Here is a 12,057-nt window from a genome sequence, read left to right as displayed (position 1 = left end):
GTCATTTCACGCGGCAACCTCATGCAGGGCCTGACACGGCCGGCAGGTGGCACTGGGTGGCGCGGGCCGTTCGGACTTCGCGCCTGCGCAGAAAGAAAGAAAAAAAGCAACGTCAGTGAGTGACAGGCATCGTGAACGGCAAGGTTCTGGTGGCAACAAATGGCGAGAAAAAATGGAGGGAAGACATCGGAAAATGATTGTCAGAAGTTCAGTGATAGTTTCCCAATTGATTTTCTTATGGTTAGCTTTACTTTGTTAATACTATGAGCTGTGTAAAAGCTGCAACATTCTACCTCCTCCAGGTTAGGCCTCCGTTACAAACTACTTTAAAATTAAATTATGGGGTTTTACGTGCCAAAAACACTTTCTGATTATGTGGCACGCCGTAGTGGAGGACTCCGGAAATCTCGACCAGCTGGAGTTCTTTAACGTGCACCCCAATCTAAGTACCAAGGGTGTTTTCGCATTTCGCCCCCATCGAAATGCGGCCGCCGTGGCTGGGATTCAATCCCGCGACCTCGAGCTCAGCAGCCCAACACCATAGCCACAGAGCAACCACGGCGGGTTACAAACCACTTTAGAACAGTTGGGAGGACACAGATTGAGTACTGGTGTCTGGATCAGCCCACCAAGTCACCACCTTTGATAATGACACACTACCTCCGGGATCGGCCCCGCTTTGAATACATTGCCTCCGGTATCGGTCCAATTTACTCCGTTAAGGAACTTTCTATCGCCATGTAGCGAGAAAAGCCAAAGGAAAGCTTCGCTTTAAAACAAAAGGAATGCCTTTAGAAGCTGCAGATTGAAACCATATTCTTGGACATAACTTACCTAGCAGATCACTGTAGAAGTTACTGAACTGCGCTACCGATCACTCTGAGTGATAGGTAATTGACTGGGTTACGTTCTGCAACTGATACGCCATATCCAACGAGTATGCAATTGCGGCTTCGTTAAAACTAACTTGCGCACTGGTTAATGCACCAGCTTTCAGACAAAGACGATCCGGTTTCGAACGTCACAGCCGACACCAAGTGTTTTATCATTGAAATCCAATCCGACATACGTTCTCGTCTTGATGAGCGGAATAGAAAGCAATAACAAAAACCATTTCACTTATTGAAGCCTTAAAGGCTCGGAGGCATTACATAAGGCATTACATAAGATAACCATCTGTGTTATCCGTAAATACTCACGCAAAACGAGAATGAGTACAAAGAAGTCGCAATTTCGCCCGACAGGCAAAACATTGATAGCGATAGCAAAGTTTGAGAGAAATACGCGAAACAACGTATACAGTTTTATGGACGGTGTGAATTGCGGTAAACATTCGCTTACTAATTAAATTACCAAACAAACTGACGTGCGGACAAACGCGAACAGATCTCCATTCGGCCACCGCTCACACTCGCTGCCACAGCGCTGGCTCGATGACCAGTGGCAGCAGCGGCGAGCGAATTTCCCCTTCGTGCTGCCTCTAGCTTCAACACGAACAAGGCGCGCGATAACAAAACTCTCACGCAGCCTTCTGCCATTTCGCGTCATCTGCAACTACCGCAGGTTCCTCCCAATACGCACGCCCGGTTGCGCTCAGCCGCTTCTTGCGAAGCCGCGGCCGGAGTAGAAGAGGAGACGCCCGTGCGCCTCCCCCTCCTCCTAGAGCCCACTCACGTCCCCGCACCCCCCAAACACCTCGCGCGAGCGAAAAGACGTCTACTTTTCACAAAGCGTGTACGTATAGCGTGCGAATATCTCTAAATGCTAGGCGGAAGAACCTTTAAGAGAACGATAAAGAAATTTGGCAGTTAAGCCCGAAGGGCCAAGCAAATGACAGCGACAGCAAGGTTCAGCGTTGTGCTTCCCCTCCTCCTAGGACGGCGCCTTCTAACTACACGCGGAGTACGACATGTTGGCGCAACCCAGCACGTAAGGCTGCTCCTGCTGGGCGGAAGGAACAGCGCCGTGGCAGTATACCAGGCGTCTCAGAACGCTGGCGCGATGAGCGTTGCCACTCCAGACGTAGCAGGCGTCGCATCTGGACGGCGCACGAGATGAGACCGATGCGGGAAAACGTCGGCGTTAGACACCGCCGCCCAGTGAAATGTTCGATGACGCTGTATAGCTTGACGTTCACTGCTTAGATCAGAGCATGCACGCAGTAGCTCAGTGGGAACGCTAGTACGTGCGCGTTACAGCGCTCGTGCGAGCAGTGGAAGGTGCCAGTGCGCCTCAAGTGTCCTTGCAATTTTTATCGTAGTAAAAAGTTGAAGACTTGTGCGTAGAAGCAATTTATCAGTAGAAGTTGAGCGAGAGAGAGAGAAAGAGTGGGAGAAACAGCAGCCTTAACGAGACTCTAAAGCGACCATGCAGTCTGCTTCCTTTGTTGTGCTCGGTGCAACGTTTGACGGCTGTATTAACATGCAGATCGCGCCACCTTTTGATACCGCGGTGAAAGGACTCCCCGCGAAAGATCCGCAGCGTGATTACCGAGTGCAATAACTCTGCCCACCCATCGCCGCCTGCTAAAGAGGAGGAACTACTCACACAAACGACTCACTTCCTCTCCGTAATTGTTTTTTTTTTGTTTCCCCCACCAACGCACTCTATTTATTCGTCCCGGGCGCTTCATCAAAAGTATCGTGACCTTCTGATTCATTATTCAGAACCGCATTCGCGAGGCTCTACAATGACGCTGGCCTCAGAAATCCTCCTCCCTGAGTGGTTTTTTAGAACGGCTATAGCGCTTACACTCGCGTCTTTCATTTATACGACCTTCCTCCGGGTTTTTTTTTTTTCCGTCAACGATGATGAATTCGTTGATGAATCGCGAAGCGTAGGCAAAGAAAATGTTGGCACGGTGGGCTTGTTTCATCTGTCGCGATTTGCTCACCGACGGATACGTACGTCTCTCGGTGAGTCATTTGTTAGCGCTTACAAAAAAAAGAAAAGGGAGGGGAGGGGGGGATGGACGTTTAATTCACCCCGGAGACCGGTGGGCCTCTCTCTGCGGCGTACGCGATACGCTGACAGATACTCTCCTTCTTATGATGATTAATGAGGCGACCCGTCGTGATGTCCCTTCATTAAACATTTCCCAAGGAACACGGCCGCTTTCGAAGCCTACGTCTTCGTCCCCGTGCGCAATTTTTCTTTTCTCAAGCGTGAATTCATGCCAACCAGCCCAGCTTTGTTGTTGAAAGTAGAAGCAGATATGCCCGGTGACAACTTTCTGTGGCAGCACAGCCAAAGCTACGCGCTCGCACGTGCGGAGCTTCCGCTATTGTGTTCCTACGCCAAGTAGCGCCGTAGTTTTATTTCTGGCGGTTTATAGGGGGGGACCAGGAAAAGCATGCGTGGATACCATAAAGCCAAAAAGATAGCAACAGCGTGAAACGGAAATAATTTCCTAGGAAGTCTTTCTATTTGCTATAAATAAGTTGTGTGGCTTGCTATACGGAACGTAGCTTACGGTTGCTTAGATTTGCTTACATGCGGGTGCGCAGTAAATAAATGCGCACTTCGGCTCCGTAGCTTTCGCTGCGCTGTCAGGGGAAGTTGTCGCCGGGGTTGATGTGGGAGAAAACAGACAGCGTAAGGGGGGGGGGGTTGTCAATGACAATTTATCCCCCCTGCCTGGGTGATTATTATCCAGATGACACACACAAAAAAACAGCGCTAAAGCCCTTAACAGGACGTTAAGCTCCGGCCATCAATGCCTCCTGCTGACAAATACTAACTGAGTTAACCAGCATGGTGTCAGCGCGCACAGGCAGACATGAACACATCACACTCGATGACCGCGGACACTCGCTGTCAAAACGCTGGCGTCAGGATGCGCGGCAGCAGCAGCGAGCGAAGTGACCTCGCTTCAACGCGAACAGCGCGGCGAGAGAAGCACGCGCAAGGCATGAGTCGTCCCTCCCTCCCATCCCCACCCCCGGCCTTTCGTGCGACGGAAGACAGCGCTTTAGCTCTCCTTTCGTCCTCCACACGCGTGCTGTCACTCGCACACGCAGTAAACGGCGCGCGGCAACGCTTTTATCACCCTTGCACTTTCTGCCGAACATCACGGCGACGGTGACGACAAAAATGCACCTGGAGTGTCCATATAATTGCTATCGCAATAATAACGCTAATTAATATGCAGGTCTTCGATGTACAACACCTACCCTAATGCCAAATAACACTGAACCCTGGTCCTCTAAAGCTTCGTGTTTTTAATGCGTGCTCTTGAGGCCTCTAGCTCTGATTGTGATGGACACTGAGTCGTGCTCCCATTAATGCTGCAGAAGCTAATGTCTCTTTCTCAGAGCACTTTCCTCCTCTCTCTCCTCTCACTGTGAGGCATGAAACACTAAATTGTTATGGGGCCGACAGAAGCAACCTCTTTAATGATACATGGGTACATGCACAGCAAAAAAACGTTTCCCAGGTTACGCAACAACATTATTAAATGCTTCAATTGCCCTTTATGCTTAACCTATACAAGCTTGCTCCATTTGGTGATACGAAATGCGAATTAAAGCGCGATCATTGCAGGAAAATTCTGGCGACCGAAAGCTGAAGTCACAAAGCTCCGGTCCTCTGAAGCTTTGTCTATGTAAAGTGTCTCATGGTAACGGTGAAAGAAATGCGTCGTATCGTAAGCTTCGTGTCTCTAAAGCTCAATCAAAATGCTGCTCAAGACGGGTGTATTCATTAATGGTGGGGTGAACAAAACCATTTCAAAGCTACATGAGTACACGCAGGACAAATAAATTTTTCAGATGACACAAAAGCATAACTAGACGATTCAATGACACGTAACCCTCAGGTCATGAGAACTTAATTGATTTGCTGAATACCGATTAAGGACAAGTGTGCAAAAGAAAACTCTCGCCCTAACGCTGAAAGTAATATGCGTCAGTGCTCTAGAGTTCTGCCTCAATAGAGCTTGATTGTGAGGCTTCCCAGGACTGGTGCATAGATTAAGGTGCGTTTAACGGTTATGGGGTAATGACAAGCGTTTCAAGTCTAGGCGAGTTCATGTCTGTTTCTATCGTAGTGTTATCTTATTATTGCGATAGCAGTTATATGGACACTCCAAGCACGTTTCTGCAGTCGCCGTGAGGTTCCGTATGAAGTCCAAGGGCGATAAAATTGTCGCTGCGCGCCGTTGGCTGTATGTACAAGTAAAAGCGTGCGAGGTAAAACCCCTCAAACTTAGTAAAGTAGCGACACTCTCCTACTCCTCCGCCTTCACTCCTCCTCGTTTCTCCTCTCTTTCACGCTCTCTCCTCGATCGTGGCGCCGCCTACACTGCTCGAGCGTAGCAGCAGCGCGAACATGCGCTCCTCGCCACTCCGTAGACGCTTCTCGAGCAAAAATGGCGCTGATGCACCGCGCGAGGGCCCACGTGGTGCTATTAGGCCAATAGCGACGCGGCGTCGGCCTTTGCCAGAGCGCGCGAGGAGGAGGCGGCATTCTTCAAAGCATGTGCCTACTTTACGAAGTTTAAGGGGTTTTAGGCGCGCTTGCGGCCCGCCTTCCTCGATCGCACACTCGAGATTGAGCCGCGTTCGTCGGCCTCACCCTCGCACTAAAGCCCCTTAAACTTCGTAAAGTGGTGCCACGCTTTGAAGAATGCCGCCTCCTCTTGACGCGCTCTGGCCGAGGCCGACACCGCGTTGCTATTGGCCTAATAGCATCACGTGGGCCCTCGCGCGGTGCATCAGCACCATTTTTGCTCGAAAAGCGTCTACGGAGTGGCGAGGAGCGCATGTTGGCGCCGCTGCTACGCTCGAGCAGCGTAGGTGGCGCCACGGTCGAGGAGGGTGCGTGAAAGAGAGGAGAAACGAGGAGGAGTGAGGGTGGAGGAGTAAGAGAGTGTCGCTACTTTACTAAGTTTAAGGGGTTTTACGTAAGGGGGCTTTAGATTTACGTTCTTCTCCAGCGGCTGCTGCTTCCGGAGCGGCCGTGCGGGCGGCGTATCTTGAAAGCGATCTGCGACGTGGCCTAAGTGCGTGCCAGCGCGGGCCTCATCGTCAGTGCCACATATGCAATATTTACACAATTCGCGTAGTGCCAGTAGCTTCGCATGCGTAGCGCTTTCGACGTTTTGATCGCGTTGAAGCAATAGATGCACGAAGGTCAACTCGATCGCTGCTGCTGCCGCGATTCCTCGCTACAGCGTTTTGAGTGAGATGTGTTTTTGTTTACCAGTGCGCGCGTGGCGCCGTGCTTGTTAATTTAGTTAAAACACGTCGACGGGTTAGTTGGTGTGAATCCGTTATGTAACGTGTAAGCGCGACTGAACGAGGACGTAGAAAGAAAGAGGCCCATAGAGACAGCTCTGGCTCTGTGTGTCTGTTTCCTTTCTACGTCCTCGTTCAGTCGCGCTTACACATTATGTCATTGTTAGTTCAGTTAGTAAGCGAATGTGTAGAAGTTTATACGGCCGATAAAACTACTATCTATACTTCGTATAGCTATCTAATAATTTGCTAGCGCAATCGATGTTGCGCCTTTCGGGCGAAACTGTGGCTTTTTTATTTATCTCATTCCTCTGATAGTATGTTCATAGGCTTCAAAAAACGCGCTCGTGCACACACTCTCAATAAATAAATAAATAAATAAATAAATAAATAAATAAATAAATAAATAAATAAATAAATAAATCATTATTTTTTCCTTATTCAATTAATTATATAACGGCATGTTATTGTCGTTGCTTTAATCAAGGTGCGCTGAGTAAGCCCCTATCCGCCTGCATTACCCTATATTACTTCGCTGTATCTTATCTCTATACAAGCATAGGCAAAAATACACGATTTGTATAATCTTAGAGTGTTGTCTTCTTTCCACGGCTGGTTGACATATTAATTCCCCCAATAGGAGGTCGCTGTGTCGTGCTCTGTTTTGCCTTAGTTTTTATCTTATCTCCTTTCGAGCCATTTATGCACCATTAGTTTAGGCACCCGTCCCGATGCATCCATCTGCATTACTCCAAGCCCGCATGCTAGAACCTTATATTCGTTAGCGGAACCTCGTGCTCCTTGTATTACCCCCAATTTTATTCTTATCTCTACCCGATCGCCAGCGCACGCATCGATCAACAGACGCAGGAAGATACCATCAACACTGGGGCAATCTAAAGAACCTCTTCTCACGAAGCGTAATTTCGATCCTACTCTCGTTATCAGGCTCCCGCAGCCGCTAGTTATATTTCATCTTTTTTTTTTTTTGTCTTGCCTCTTCCTCCAATCAAGTGTTCGGTGTATTCAACACACGCAAGACAGACAGCGCGCCAACAAGAAAAAAAAAGAAGAGAAAAAAAAGAAAGTTGCGCTTCGCGGTAGCGCGCAACAAAAGCAGCAACAGCAGCCTGCACTTCCGAGAGCCCGCAAGCGGGCTTTGCCGCCGGGAGCGCGCCCCCTCCTTTTCGCTCCCCATTAATCTTGGAAGGAAGCACCGGTGCGAAGCGTATCAATTTCCAATACTTCGGCGGCCCGAACGCGTCAGGCAAGCAACACGGCGGTGAGGTCTAGTTCAAAGCGAAGACGCGGTTGCTCGGAAGAAGCACATTACGTAACCCCGTGCACACCTGCTTGTTTTTTTTTTTTTTCATTAGTCACTTAATGTATATACTAGTGCAACTGCACATGAGCTTTAGTTTTTTTTTTTTTTTGAACCTTTCTTCGCTTTCGTCTCTTCGACGCCATTTCCTTTATTGGGCTTCCCGCTAATGCGTTTACTGCTTCCCGGTGCGGTGAGTGTAGTACGTACCCGCCAGGTTTCGTTAACTCAGCCGTATTTTTTTTCCCGTCCGCTTACACCCTCGGTGTAGTAACCCGGCACTAATTGTACCCACATGCGCGGGTGTAGGGAAGCTCGTACCAGCTCACGCCTACGGGTTCTATCGTGTGCACTTTCAGCCTCGTGTATTAGGTGCCGCTGTCCGCGACAGCTGATGGGGTAATATTTTTTGTTGCGCCGTTTGTCGTCGTCGTTCTGCCGATCTACTGGAAGCAAATTTTAGATATAGTACCACGGAGGGAAGCTAGAGAGAATCTTGCTCATATATATTTATGTATCTATTTTGGTAAAAGGTAGTGAGCTGGCGGAAACGTTTTACTTGTCTCCCTTTCTGTCATTAACGTTCCTCTCTTTCTTATTTCAACTATCTGCGTTTAATGAATTGATGCGTATCATATTCTGCGGCCTTCACGGGACTCAGCTACTCTGCAAGTCTTGAGAGGGGTTCAACGAGACGGCCACAGACGTGAGACACTGATGTAGGTTAACATTGGTTGTTGGCATAACAAAGCGGGTAGAAATGTCGACGCAAGTAGACTAAAATAACCAAAGACATCAATTGGTTCAGTAATTCATTCATTCCCTACTTCGTTTAATGTTATTCGTCTGTTATCTTTCGGGACTGTGATTTTCCGGACTGTGAGACATGTTTCTCTGCTCACTCGATTAACTGATTAATTCATTCGACCGTTCGTTCGTTCACTCGCATACTCGTCCATTGATTCCTTCATCGATCCATGTATTTGCTAATTCATTCGTTCATTCCTTCGTTCGCTCACTTACTCGTTCCCTCTTCATTGATGTGCTGGTTTGTTTGTAGTTTCATTCATTCATTCATTCATTTATTTGTCAACGCTCCCATCTGCTAGTTCATTCATTCATTCGTTCATTCATTCTTACGTTTAGTTCCTAGCTTGTTTTTTCGATTCATTCGCTCACTCATTCCTTCATCCGTTACTTTGTCTGTTTCCTTCTGTCGAGTGGTCCCTCATTATTTCATTCTTTAGTTCGCTCGTTTGCTCGCTCGATCGCTAGGTCACTCATTCATTGTTTGATACATTCGTTCGTTCGTTTGCTCACACACTCGCTTGATAATTCATTCATTCATTCATTCATTCATTCATTCATTCATTCATTCATTCATTCATTCATTCATGCATTCATTCATTCGTTGGCTAGTTTGCTTACTCAACATTTCATTGATTGATCGATTCATTCATTCATTCAATCACGCATTCATTCATTCGTTGGCTAGTTTGCTTACTCAATATTTCATTGATTGATTCGTTACTTCATTCATTCATTCGTTTATATTAAGCCATTTTGCCCCACCAAAGTGCTAAATAAGCGGAACAGATTACGCTTCCCATTCGCACCTTTTCCATCGATTCTATTAATTCAAAGCTAACCCCCTCGGTCCTCTCCCGCCCCTTTGGGTAAGCCGACGCAGGTCGCGCGCAATGTGCCGTTCTCCCCGAGCGCCAGACGGTGGCGCTGTTTCGTTAATGAACGGGGATCGTTAGCGAGCTTTCACAAAGTGCACAGGCACTACGTCCGCAACGTCAAATTTTGAGGAGCCCCTTATGATTTCCGGGAAATTAAGCTAATCGGCTTCGCAACCACAGTCGCGGCGAATAAAACCGGGCTTTGACGAGCCACGCACGTCGGCAGCGAACGAGCCAGGCTGTCAGGCCAGCCTCGACGGTAAATAGTTAGGCAATTTTTTTTATAGTTCGACAAATAATAAACAAGAAACGCCGTCGCCGCGCATGTAAATTAAACGTGCTAACTTCCATACCGAAAGCACATCTTCAAATTTTATAGCTAACCAGAGAAATAAATTATTTAATCATTCGTGCCTGAAAGTAACCGGTGCTCTCTACCGTAGGTGACCATACCCGTGACTGAGAAAAAAAGAAAGAAAGAAATGAAAGCACTGCCGTAAGTATTCGCAAGAACTGACGCATGACTCGGGACGTTGTAAACCAGCATGACCTTCGAGATTTTAGGTGGCACCCACGGTTGCCCACAGCGCGATGAAAGGAATCTTGGAGGGCAAGTGCTGGGACCTAGCTACGTCATATTCGCTAACAGCCAGGTGCGCGCGCCGTCTGCTTATGTGCTACTCAAACGCGGCTAATACCCATGACACACGGGCACTCTAAAGTCCTTTAGGTAAGGGGACATCTTCCGGAAAGGCGTTCAAGTGCAGTGACACACGACAAAGGAGTATCTCCTTTACGGCAAAGTTCCTTTTCGGGAAAGGAGATCGCGCAACTTCTTTTCGAGCGGAAAAGGAGTTACTCTCGCACACAGCGTGCACAACTCGTCAATAGAAGGAAACCTGCCCTGCGGTGCCCATAGGTATTTTTTTTTTACCTTGCGAAAATGTTTTAATTGTTAGCGGTAATACAATTTGTCGAATAGTGAAGATTTCCTCTTGCTATACTCTCAAACGCTCGCATAATGTCGCTAGTGCCGCCATGTTAAATTCCGGCAGTGCCGTCGTCGTTTGCTGCGCGCATGTGGTGTGTTCACGTTGCGAGATGGAGACTGCACAATCAGAGCCCGCAGGAAATACTCAGAAGAAACCACAGTTGTTGGAATAACATATTGAATAAAACGCGTTACGCCTGCGCGCACAAAGGAAGGGACGACAAAGACGTGAAAAAGGACGACAGAAACGTGGGCATCACCAGAATAAACAGCACGCACAGCAAAACATCGGCTGCACATAGTTGCTGGACCAAGTTAAATGGCTGCTAACAACGCAAAAACGCGAATAAAATAAACGACTATAAGCATTATTAGCCATCAACAATGAAAAAAATATATTTTTAGGTTCTACAGTAGCTAAGTGTAATTAAATACGCAGCTTTTTAAGAATGTTTTCTCTCTTGTGGCTTTAACAGCCAGCGCTATTTTTCTTGCGGCGTTCATCTGAGGAACTACCTAAAGAAGTTCAGTGCGGTGCCGTGTGTCATAGGAGCAACTCCTTTCTGCAAAGGGTCCTTCAGAGTAGCAAAAGGGCTTTACTGGAAAGGACTTTAGTTTTGCCCGTGTGTCAGGGGTATAAATTAGTCGCCGTGTTGTTTTGACTGCTATGTGATAACGTCGTCGTGTGCTCATTACCTGTTCTGCTTTTTTTTTCTCCAACTAAATCAGCGAAAGTATATAACGCTTTATACGTAATTTTTCCGGCTGTTCAAAGAAAAGGAGCAGCTGGCACCGTATCTATGAGCTAAGTTCTCCTTCTATCACATCAATAAAAAAAAAAACCAATTACGCAAGTACTATTTCAGAAGCACTACCAAAATTGGTTCACTGGGATATACTACTCAGTTATAATAATTTTTTTTTGTACTGAAGCGCAATTTCGTTGCGGCTAGCTTCTAGTAGAGAGTCTGCACACTGCTTTACGCTTGCGGTTTACGGCGTCACCGCAGAGATTTGCGGCCGCTGCAACGCTAGTGACGACCTCTGGTGACGATCCGTTTGACCACGATGCCCTACACAGGTTTCTGTGTTACATTACTGTTCAGCGCGAGAAATAAACAAAAAAAAGAAGCATTAAAAGACAACGTGCTAGCGCTTACAACGTCGCTGAAGCTGCTTTACATAAGCAGCGAAGTAGGATACACACGGTTACTGCAAAAACAGCTTCATGTCTCCGGTAATTTGTAAAAAGTGAGAACTTTGTTTACAGGACGCGCGCAGACTCACAACTGAATTTTATTGGGTGAAACATGACATATATATACACGATGATCAAAATGACGTCATCATGCTGATAGGCGATCCAAAATCGCTGCCGTCACAATCTTGCGTCCAGAAATTGCACCTCACAATCGGCAAGTACAATGGAAGGATGGCTAACACATACACGCGCTCTCTGCTTTATAACACGCGCGCGCCGTCTGCTTATGTGCTACTCAAACGCGGCTAATAAATCGCCGTGTTACTTTGACTGCTGTGTGATTAACGTCGCAGTGTGCTCATTGCCCGTTCTGCTTTTTTTTCTCTCCAACTAAATCAGCGAAAGTATATAACGCTTTATACGTAATTTTTCCGGCTGTTCAAATGCGTAGGGATCTTCGCTTGCACGAAGATCCCTACGATGGTATAACAATTTAGTTCTCTTTTTTCTTTTCTAGAAGCGGAAGGCACACCTTCTTTGTCTCTTTTTCACAAGCCCTGCAATGTTTTGCTACGTGGGAATGCTCGTCAGATGACCGATTCTAACATAAAGTGTCGCACAAT

The sequence above is a fragment of the Dermacentor andersoni genome, chromosome 8 (assembly GCF_023375885.2).
Source record: "Dermacentor andersoni chromosome 8, qqDerAnde1_hic_scaffold, whole genome shotgun sequence".
Classification (NCBI taxonomy): Eukaryota; Metazoa; Arthropoda; class Arachnida; order Ixodida; family Ixodidae; genus Dermacentor; species Dermacentor andersoni.
This window is presented reverse-complemented; position numbering follows the sequence as displayed.